Raw genomic sequence first — 11,361 nt, 5'->3', positions numbered from 1 at the left:
GTTTATTATGTCCTGCCTGTATGTTGTTTGTATATTTGTGTCATAACTATCTGCGAACATGCCTTTATTCATCAATGAATTATGTTATTTTATTGTAAGAAATTTTATTCTGGTTATCTTTTTAATCTTAAAATATATCATAGTGGTTCATGATAGTCTACAGAAGAAATTTTACTGAGCTGGATTAATAACATCATGTTTTGTTATGTACTAGCCAAAGGTCACAGGTCATTGTATTAAATTCAGCTATCCTTCAATTTTATAATTCCTTATGGTTGTCATTTGTGTGTCTTTGGTTTCCCAAGACAGTCATAGTTTATGCTTATTATTCTGACATCCTGGCTGGCTTAGGTTTTTCCCGGATTTATCAATTTTTTAATTAATTATGTTTATTAATGGTTACTTCTAAGTAAGTTAAATAAATTGGCTGAACCTTGAATTTTTATTTCCAGCAGAAGCCATGGTTTCTTTCAGCTTAAGTCATCAACTTATCCTGTAGTACCTGAGACATACTGCAGTGAACAGTGTTCTCACTTGAACTGGTTATTACATCTGAAAGATGAGCAGCAATAACTCATCCCTCCCTCTCCATCTTCTACTAGACAAGGCAACCGACACTTTCCTCTCCAGAGACTAGCTGGGAGAGCTAACTTTCTGGTGCGTGGGGAGTGTGGTGTGCTGGATGCCCCTGCTGGCTACTTGGTTTGCCACTGTGGTTTAGTATGTCATGGCCTCTCACAGCCAGCAGTTGATTAGTTGAAAAGTCCATGGATATAGGTGAGTTCTGATCAGGTTTGGTGCAGTGGCCTGAGCAGTATAATAAGTTTTGGTTTTCTCTCTGACCTTTACTTTGTTTCCAGTAAATTAGAAAAATTACCCTCAAATTCTCTTTCTGGTAGAAAGATGGCTGCAGCTTCTGCATTTCTAGTTCTGGGAATAAAAAGAAATATTTCATGTAAATACTGTACATTTATGAGATTCGTTCTGGATAGGCAGACTTTGGACTCTCACCACGCAATATGCTGTTTGACTTAAGTCATGTAGACACAATCTCCAGAAAAATCCAAAGCAAGTGCCCAGGGAGACTTCATAAACTGACCTTAAATTATATCTAAAGAGAGAATGGGTATAAAGTAGTAAATAAAAATATCTATGATGCTGAGACTCATAACCGTATTATACGTTCTCTATTTTTTTAGTTTTCTTTCATAAACAAGCAACTTGTGTAGGTCTGCTCTCAAATATCTCTTACCAAAATCTGTTTTACTATTTCATATTGAGCTAGTTATACAGGTCAAATTTTTGGAACAGTTTAACTCCATATGTAAACCAAGGCTTGTTCTTTTCATTATATCTAACAGCCAGCTGTCCATAAAAGCCTTCTGAAGTTTCCACAGGAGTCGTTTTTGGTTAAAAATAACAATGTACTACTGTGAACATTTGGAAAAAGAATAGTGTGTTTTTAACATGATTTTTGAAAGTTTATTTAAAAAATTTTGGCACATTTTGTCATCTAGGAAATACATACAACATATTGAGATGATAATTTGTTAACAAATTAAATAGGGCTAATTAGTTGGGAAATGAAATAAAATAATAAACAAGGAATACATATCTTACTCAAGAATGGCAGTTAAAAGTTTGAAAAATAATGGAAGAACCTTATAATTTATAGTGTTTTGGCATTTCTGGAAAGAGATTTGATTGAGAATGATAACGCAGGAAGATGGTCTGCTGACCTTTAGTCCTGGTCTGACTTCATTTCAAGTTACAGAAAACAAGAGGGTTCACAGGGAAACAACAGTTTTGTTTTCACTAGGTCTCTTTTTTGTATATATATATATATATACTTTTTTTAATACTTGGAAAAACACTTGTCGTCTTGCTGCTGGTAAAAGTGATGTTTGAATGTATTCTGCAAAAGTTGCAAAGCTAGTAACTTATAAAATATTCCTGAGGTTGGCAAGTTTCACAAGATAAAAGGTTCACGCAGCTCTGACAAGTAACTGAAAGGGAGACTGGTGTAGTGAGCACCCACACAGCAGTGTAAACCTCACGCTGAATTCTGGACTGCAGCTTGAATTCCTATCGTGCACTCCACAAGAATACATCCCTGCCGTGGTTAGCCTTAGTTGATTTGTTTACACTTAACCTACTTTGGTGCACAATAATTGAAACTATGAATAAAACAACTATATTGTACCTTCCTTTTTTCTTAAAAGGAGATTCAAATTTTACTCCAGAGGATTTTTACATTTATACTTAGCTGCTTTTGATTTAGCTTGCAAACAGGTCTCTAGTTTCTGTCGGTCCCTGTAACCAAGGAAAATGATTACTGCATGCTACTGATTGGTTGGAACTGAAATCTGCACAGATTGGCTTGGAGGCCTAACTGATCTGTATGCTGTTATCTCAGTTTACTTTATCAGATGCCATTAGAGACCAGTCATATCTGTTTTAAGTGACAGCATAGCTAACAAGCAGGATTAATGTCAATGTATATTTGGTGTGTGTGGGGAAAATCTATATACATATATAGAATAGATAAGCATTATTGTCTATAAATTTTATTTCTACAAGTATACATATATATTTTTAAAGATTGTTATAAACACATCTTAGCCACCTAATGTGCCTGCTGTTGAGAATTCTGCTTTTTACTCTTAATTTGCAAACGACTTTGCAGTACTGTCTTAAGTATGGAGAGGATGTATGTGAAAGAACAAAAACCAACCTCTTATCTAATCAATAGGCATTAAGATTTATGATGTAACAACTTTAAAAATAATTATAAACCCTTTTGGATAATATATAAAAGATTTATTAATGAAGTGGACTATGCATTTACTTAAGAGATAGAAGTTATCTTAATAAGACTTCAGATAACTAATCTTTGAAATTAACTGAAAGTTTCAATTTCTTTTTGAAAATGCACTGACTGAACTAGCATGGCTAGTAAGCAGTTCTTTTCTCCGCACTTTCTGCATTTCTTAATTTGTGATGAAACCATTGCAGATATTGCAGATGAGGCCTTAGGATTTATTTTCTATATAAATATAGAACACAAAGCAACAAACTAAGCCTCAAAAAACAGGTGTTGTCCTACTACACCATAAGATGTCTGCATATATTTTAATGTGAAATAAATTTTAAGGTAGTTGTACATTCTTTTGTTCATGCTTTAATGTACTTTTCAATTAACAAACCAAGAGCAAAATACACCTATCCTGATCAAGTATGATAAGATGGTTTCTACTAGAGAAATATTATGAATTCAGCATAAAACAGATTTCTCTGAACATTTTATTGAATTTGTTAGAGTGACATTGATTAATAAAATTACATAAGTTTCAGGTGAACAAGTCTATAATACATCATCTGTATATTTCATTGTGTTCACGACCCCAAGTCAAGTCTTCTATAGCCATTTATCCCCTTTTACCCTCTTCTCCCTCCCCCACCCCCTTTCACTCTGGTAATCTTGATACTCTTGGCTGTGTCTATAAAAATTTTAATCCCTTCACCTTTTTCAACCAGCCCCCTAATCCCCCTCCTCTCTGACAGCTGTCAGTCTGTTATCCATATCTAGGAGTCTATTTCTATCTTATTAGTTTATTTTCTTTATTAATTTCACATATAAGTGAAATTGTATGGTACTTGTCTTTCTCTGATTGTCTTTGTTCACCCAGCATAATACTCTCCAAGTCTGTCCATGCTGTCACAAAAGACAAGATTTCCTTCTTTTTTACAGCCCAATAGTATTCTGTTGTGCAAATGTACTAAGGTTTTTTTATCCACGCATCTACTGATGGACAGACACTTGGGCTGCTTCCAAATCTTGGCTATTGTTAATATGCTGCAATGAACACAGGGTTTCATATATGTTTTCAAATTATTGCTTCAGGATTCTTCAAATATATTTCCAAAATGGGAATCACTGGGTTATAGGGCAGGTTCATTAATTTTTTAGGTAATTGCATACTGCTTTCCAGAGTGGCTGCACCAGTCTGCATTCCCACCAATATTGCACAAGGGTTCCATTATCTTCACATCTTCAGCAGCACTTATTGTTTGTTGATTTATTGATGACAGCCATTCTGACAGGTGTGAGGTGATATCTCATTTTGTTTTAATTTCATTTCTCTGATGATAAGTGACATTAAGCATCTTTTCATATGTCTATTGGCCATCTGTATGTCCTCTTTGGAAAAGCATCTATTCAGATCCTTTGCCCATTTGTTTTTTATAATTGGATATTTTGCTTGTTTGGTGTTAAGTTCTTCCAGTACTATAATGAATAAGTGTTGAAAGCAGATTTTCCTGTTTTGTTCTTGATCTTAAGGGAAATGATTTTAGTTTTTGTCCAGTGAGTATGATGTTGGTTGTGGGTTGGTCATATATGGCTTTTATTATATTGAGGTATGTTCCCTCACTGCATTTTATCAAATGCTTTTACTGTATCTACTGAAGGGACAGCTCTGCACCAGTCAGGCATACAAGGGAAAAATGGCCCCCATCCTAGACCTACACTACTCAGTCTGTCTCATATTCTGCCAGGGGCCTGATCTCAGCAAGGTGTGGCTGCAGGGAGTGGAGAAGATGGGGCTAGTGGATTTCAAATTAACGGAGGTGTTGTTCAGACTTAGAGGAAGGTGGGGGGATTGGCCCCCACCTCAGAGCCACACAACTCAGTCACTGACATCCCCTATGTCTGTACAGGCTCCTACACCCCAGCTCAGACAGCTGCCTTCTTAGCTGGGCACAAGCTTTATAGGGTAGGAGTATTAAATTCTCCCAGTCTGATGCTATATGGAGGGGAGTGCTCCACCTAGGAAAGATGGTGTCTGTGGTGTTAAAGGGTGACTTATCTCAAATGTAATGGCAGCTGTTTCCTCAGCTCTACACACAATCACAATCACCTGTCTTTTCTCACACGAGACTAGTCCAATCTGCCCTCCTTCTGTTGGAGCCCAGGGTGAGTGGCTGCAAATAAAATTTTTTGCATTGACCTTTTAAGAGGGTGCCTGAATTTCCCTCTCAGAAATGCTTTTGCTGTGTCCCATAGATTTTGGGATATTGTGTTCTAATCTCCATTTGTTTCAAGGAGGGAATGTGGGGTGTGGGGAAGTAGAAGTGGATAAAGGGGGGTTAAATGGTGATGGAAGGAGACTCAACTTGGAGTGGTTAACACACTATACAATATACAGGTGATATATTGTAGAATTATATATCTGAAACCTATGTAATTTTATTAACAAAGGTCACTCCAATAAATTCAATGAACTAAATACACAACAAAGGATGTACCTGTGTCTCTAGCAGACTCCTGTCACTCTCTGGCTGACGGAATCCCTGCAGATTTTCACAGCCAGATGTTACATGGGCATCTGTTCCTGGCTCTAGGGTTCTGAGCTAGGGAGACTTATTTGAGACTCAGACCTCATGCTTATTGGGTGGAAACACACACAGATGAGATATTCCTCCAGAACCTCGACCACTGCCCATGGGAGCAAGGTCAGTCCTTTTTGCATCTGCCCTTTCTGCCAGTCCGGATGTGGCTTACTTAAACCATTGGCTATAAGGCTTCTCTTCAGCTAGTCTTCAGCTAGTTATTCAGGTTGATAGCTCTATATTTTAGTTGTAATTCCATTTTTGACTTAGTAGAAGGTGAGTGTAACATCCACCCATTTCACCAGCATCTTGGATCTCCTAGGTCATTTTTTATTATAAAATCATAATGGCACTGAACATTATATTTGTATCTCAATATAGTAAATATTTGTTTGTAATGCCTCTAATTCAGAATTCTTCTTAGAAACTAAGTATAAAAAAATCAGAAGTGCAAATAATAAGAAGGCAGTAGAGTCTGGTTATATATTTGTCAAGTTTTTAGAGGCAGATTTAAAAAAAAGGCTCCACCTACAAGTGCTCATCACCTCAATGGTACTATTTTCCCCAGAATCTGACTGACAAAAATTCTATTGAAGATTAATTCCATTTGTCTATAGGTATTTGCTGTGACTGAAAAATAAATAAATCACAGCTTCAGGTTGGTGGACAAATAAAGTTTTGATACTGTGGGACCCAGAAGAACACAACAGTTTCATTCCCTACCTCCTTAAACTGCTGTATGCATGTTTTCCCTTTGCCTGTTTTTGAGTTTTATCTTTTATAATAAACTGGCCAATAGTTCTTTAGTTGCTGCATGCTAGGAATGTAACTAAAGGAATACTAAGGAATGCTAGCTTGCATTTGGGAATCTCAAAAGATTCCTTAGCTCTTATTGTTAATAGGATTTGTGGTTCTGCTTTTCAGTCCACTGTGAATGAATATCAGGAAATCTGTGTTAAAGATGCTGAAATTGTCTTGTGTGGAGGAGCCAAAAACATGAGCCAGACCCCCTTCTGTGGCAGAAACATGTGTATTAGTAATAAGGTTTGGATTAGATCTCAAACTGGAAGATTCTTTGTGAGCAGCATTAACAGCCCAGCATGTTTAATTCCTCGTGGGAGTTACTGCAGATAATTTTGCTGCAAAATAAAAAATAATCATAGAAGAATGTAACAAATATGCCCTGTAGCCATAGCAGAGGTGGAAAGACGCTAATGAAGCTGATTACTTTAATAATGAGATGGTATCAACTAAGGTGATGACAAAGAAAAAAATAGGCAATGCAAGTAGATGAGCAGGCTTGTTGCAAGCAAGCCTGGAACAGTTAAATAAACTTCCTCCAGTATTGAAGATAGAAGGGACTTATCACTGCAAGGAACGTGCCAGGGATATCTGATGCTTTAGTAGTTTATGAAGATCCTGTTATAAAACATAACTTCACAGCACTGGCAAGAATTGTGGGCTATCTTATGACTGGCTATAATCCCTCTAACATGGATATTGGTTTTCTCCCTGCTATCAATGGGGTACTTAAAAAAAAAAACCCAAAACAAACAAAAAAACAAGACTGAATCTTAAGGACATGAATAAAAGTTTTGCTCCTCAGTACCTGGCAACTGAGAAGAACTGGAATCTAGACCCATTAAAATCAATGGGAATGGAAGAACCACTTCTTTGAATCAGTCATTGAAGTGATCTGGCTCAATTATACAGGGAGACAATTTTTAACATAATTCTTGATGAGTTCGATTTTTCAACTGTTTTAGACTTAAATAGGCATGCTGATTTCAAAACTGCAGTTAGTTTTCTTCTATCACGTCAAGTTTTTTTCTCTACAGCTTGTCTTAATGTGACCTCCCTAGGCTGGGTCGAGCCTGGATTGAGGGAAGCACTAGTGCTCTCCTGCTGGCTAAGAACAAACCTAACTCGAGTGGGGAGGGATGGGGGACAACCTTGGAGACCAGTGACAGACAGGTTCATCCTTGTCTAGGGTATTCAGTTACACATGAGACAGTGTGGTGGGAGGTTGTGCGCTGCTCTATATAGTGAAACGTATTCCCAAGTGTAGTCCGAGTTCTTGTCTGTGTACAAGGAGTTAGCAGAATTAATTTTTTTATTTACATACATACTTATTTCCTTTCCTTCAGATCATGTCTGCCTCTGCTATTTCTCGTCATAAGTGCCTAAACAACCCTGATTTGTTTTGTTCTATCTGTGGCAGTTTCACCATTCCCAGTCAAAGGACAAACATCAGCGCATTTGTCAGGCAAGCATACTTTGCATATTTTAAAGTAAAACTTGGTGATCAAGATAAGTCTTGGGCCCCTCACACGGTGTGAAAGCAGTGTGTTGAGATTTTACAGATGCGGACAAAGGGAACATATGATAAATTGTCATTTGGTATACCTATGGTTTGGGGAGAGCCCGGAGATCATTCAAGAGACTGTTAGTTTTGTAGAGTGAAAATATAAGGATATAATAAGAAAAATAAATATAAAACAGAGTATCCTAGTCTACCATCAGCTATATACCCAGTGCCTCATTCAGCTGAAATCCCAGTGCCAGTCTACTTTCAAAAAACAGGAGTATAGTGAAGAACTAAGTGACAGCAATGATGAAGATTTTGAAACTAAATGTGACACAGTTTGTAAGGGATTTGATCAGCATGAGATGAATGATTTGGCATGAGATTTGGGACTATCCAAAGAGGCTTCAGAACTCCTAGCATCAAGACTGCAAGAGAAAAACTTGCTTGAAAAAGGAGTGAAGTCACCCTACTTTCGATCAAGAGAAAGTGCAATTCTTTAGTACTTTCAAAGTGACGATGGCTTTGTGTATTGCCATAACATACTTGGTTTAATGGAGGAATTGTGAATTCCAATCTATAACTCAACTGAATGCGATTGTTCATTGATAACTTAAAGAGGAGTGTGAAGTGTGTCCTTCTCCACAATGGCAATTTATTTGGTGCAGTCCTAAAAGGATATTCAATTTATTTTTGTGAAGAATATGAAGACATAAAGAGAGTTATTGATCTGTTGCAATACCACAAGCACAATTGGATAATCTGTGTTGACCTTAAAATAGTCTGCTTCCTTCTTGGTCAGCAACATGGATACACCAAGTATCCCTGTTTTCTGTGTATGTGGGACAGCAGAGCTCATGAGAAGCATTGGGTGGAGTCAAATTGGCCTCCAAGAGCTGACCTCAAACCTGGTGATCCAAATATTTTACATGAGCCACTTGTTGACAGAAAGAACTTTATATTCCCACCTCTGCACATAAAACTGGGCCTCATGAAGCAATTTGTTAAAGCTTTGCCAACTGAAGGAGACTGTTTCAAGTATCTCATTTTGGCATTTCCTAGCCTGTCGTTTGAAAAGATAAAATACCTTAATATGTATGTTTGGTAACAGAACTTTACTACTTGTACACAATTTGACTTACATTAACAATATATAGCCTTTATATGAATAAAATAACTCTAAATAAATAGTATATTTAGGTAATTTATTCTTTATTTTTCTTTGTATGTACATTTTGTATGATTTTTGGGACAAATGGAGGGAATCCTGTACCTTAAAAAGTTGACGTGATAGTAAAAAACTGGCTCATTTTTGGATTCAGATGCCAAAAGTTAGTCTAAAACAAGTGTCCGATCTAACTCAATGAAAATTGTGCTCCCCATGTTATTATCTGGTTCATGAATTAAGACATCATGGTGCAAAATGCACTGTTGGATCTGCTTGCATTCGGAATGATCAAGGTATCACACTCATCATTCTGAACACAGAAGAGCAAAGAGCTCACTATAACCCTGTGTTACTTTATTTGAATAGGCCACATTAAAGTAGGTAAAGATGTATTTATCATTAATAAGAGCTCAGGCCAGAAGCAAATTCTTTCAAATTTGTACCAAATATACATATGCTATATTTCTGGACTAAAATTTAATTATACAAAAGCCTTAAAAGAAATAGTGTCCTTGTCCATAAACACCACACATGCAAATAAGTACATACATAAATAAATCAATGATAATTACCTCTGTGAGAAATTCTCAAGTTTTTTTCTAATATTCTTTTACACTTTATACTTTACATTTTATTAACGCTCTTTAATAGATACAAGTGAGAACGAGCCAGCCACTGACATATTGCATTTTAACTAGGCCTTGGTGTTGGCTAGAAGCTTACCCGACACTCACAGCTGGGCCTTTGCATCTCCTGTTGAACTTTTTTACAGAAACTCAAAATTAGAGAGACCACTCTGTGACAATGATGGATAAAGAGAAGACCACTAATGAAATCACGTCTGAGCACAGATAAATATTTTCTAAGTCACAATAAGCACATATATCCTTTTCTTGACTAATGTGAGCAACTTCTATTTCTTAATTAAGTACATTAGCATCACTACAGTCTATCTCCCCATAGATAAGATATTTTGAGATACCCAAGCATAGAGTAGACAAGAGTAGACACCACTTTCTGAATGTTAAACTAGTCAGGACAAAGTTCTACTTCTTTTAACTCTTCCCCAGATTACTCAATGTAGGCTCTTTTTAATAATTTCTGTGATGGTTAATTTTATGTTTTAGTTATTTGGGGTAAGGGATGCCCATATTGCTAGTAAGACATCATTTCTGAGTCTGCCTGTAAGGATGTTTCTGCTAGATATATCAGCATTTCATTTGCTGAATTGAATAAAACAAATGACAGTTCCCAATGGGACTGACATCATCCAATCTGTTGAGGGATGAATAGAGCAAAAAGACAAAGGAAGAATAAATTTGCTTTCTCTTTTTGAGCCAAGATATCTTTTCCTGCCCTTAGACATTGGGAATTCCTGGCTCTCAGGCCTTTGGACTTTGACTATATTACTTCAGTGGCTTTTCTGGTTTTCCAGCTTGCAGATACCATACTGTAGGGGTACTTAGCCTCAAAAATTATGTGGGCCAAATCCTATCTCTCTCTTACCTTTTATATGCAATATCTCCTTGGGTACTGTTTCTCTGGAGAACATTGGTCAATACGAGTTCTTAGCAAGACACTGCATATTTCTCCATGTATATGGACTTTCCTGCTGCAAATAAAAGTAAACCCAGGAGTTCTGGTGGTTTTTGGCTGTGGGGTGCTACCCTAATGAAGATAAAATAGAAGTCTTTAAAGACTTGATTTGAATGGAAATATTATCTAAGTCCTAGAGAAATGCAGTGCAGGAAGATGGAAATAATGAGAAAAGACCAAATTTCTTTGCTTCTAGAATTTTAGATGGCATCTCACTATGGAGTATTGTGACTTATTGATTAAATTATTCAGTTCAATAAAAGTATGTTGAATAGATGCGGGAAAGTTTTTTTTCTGTATGCTCTGTTTAAATTACAATTAAGTTTCCAGCTGGAGATCTCTAAAACATATTAGAACCCTCACAGGGGTGTTATTTGCCTTGTTCTATTTTTGGATTTTTTAGCAACATCACCTTATAGTAACAGCTGTTCAGAGTGCTGGGATTGGTATAAATTTTTCTTCCACCGCTGGCAAGTTCAAAAGCTGTAAAATATTTTCAGTTCATTTCAGGTTCAGGTATCCCTAGGAGCAATTGTCTTGATGCAATCAAAAGGGAAGGAACTAAGATTGTAAAACAGATACTCAGAAACTAAATGCAAACTGCTGCTGGTTGGAAACTCCAACTGGGACTTTATTGCCAAACACCAGACATTAGGAGATCAGTAGCAAAATTAGCCACAGTAAACATCCTGAGGTGTGAAACTAGTGCCAGCTCACTGAGCTAACAATATCACACATGGGTTGAGAATAGAGTTGGGAAAGACAATAAATATACATTTATTATCTGTTTTTATATTAAAAGACATGTTTTGAAAAAATATTTATCAGAAAAATAAACTCAGCTATAAGATGTAGAATAAAATTTTGGGGAGGCTTATGCTCTTAATCAGAATATAAATAT

General features: G+C 36.5%; 1 pseudogene; it reads left to right on the top strand.

The window, feature by feature from the left end:
* The first annotated feature begins 4,506 nt into the window (after positions 1 to 4,506).
* LOC150022422 (3-ketoacyl-CoA thiolase, mitochondrial pseudogene) lies at positions 4,507 to 7,086 on the top strand (annotated as a pseudogene).
* The last annotated feature ends 4,275 nt before the right edge of the window (positions 7,087 to 11,361 follow it).

The sequence above is a fragment of the Furipterus horrens genome, unplaced genomic scaffold, assembly GCF_987537825.1.
Source record: "Furipterus horrens unplaced genomic scaffold, mFurHor1.1.pri manual_scaffold_1, whole genome shotgun sequence".
In the NCBI taxonomy this organism is placed as follows: domain Eukaryota; kingdom Metazoa; phylum Chordata; class Mammalia; order Chiroptera; family Furipteridae; genus Furipterus; species Furipterus horrens.
This window is presented reverse-complemented; position numbering and strand designations above follow the sequence as displayed.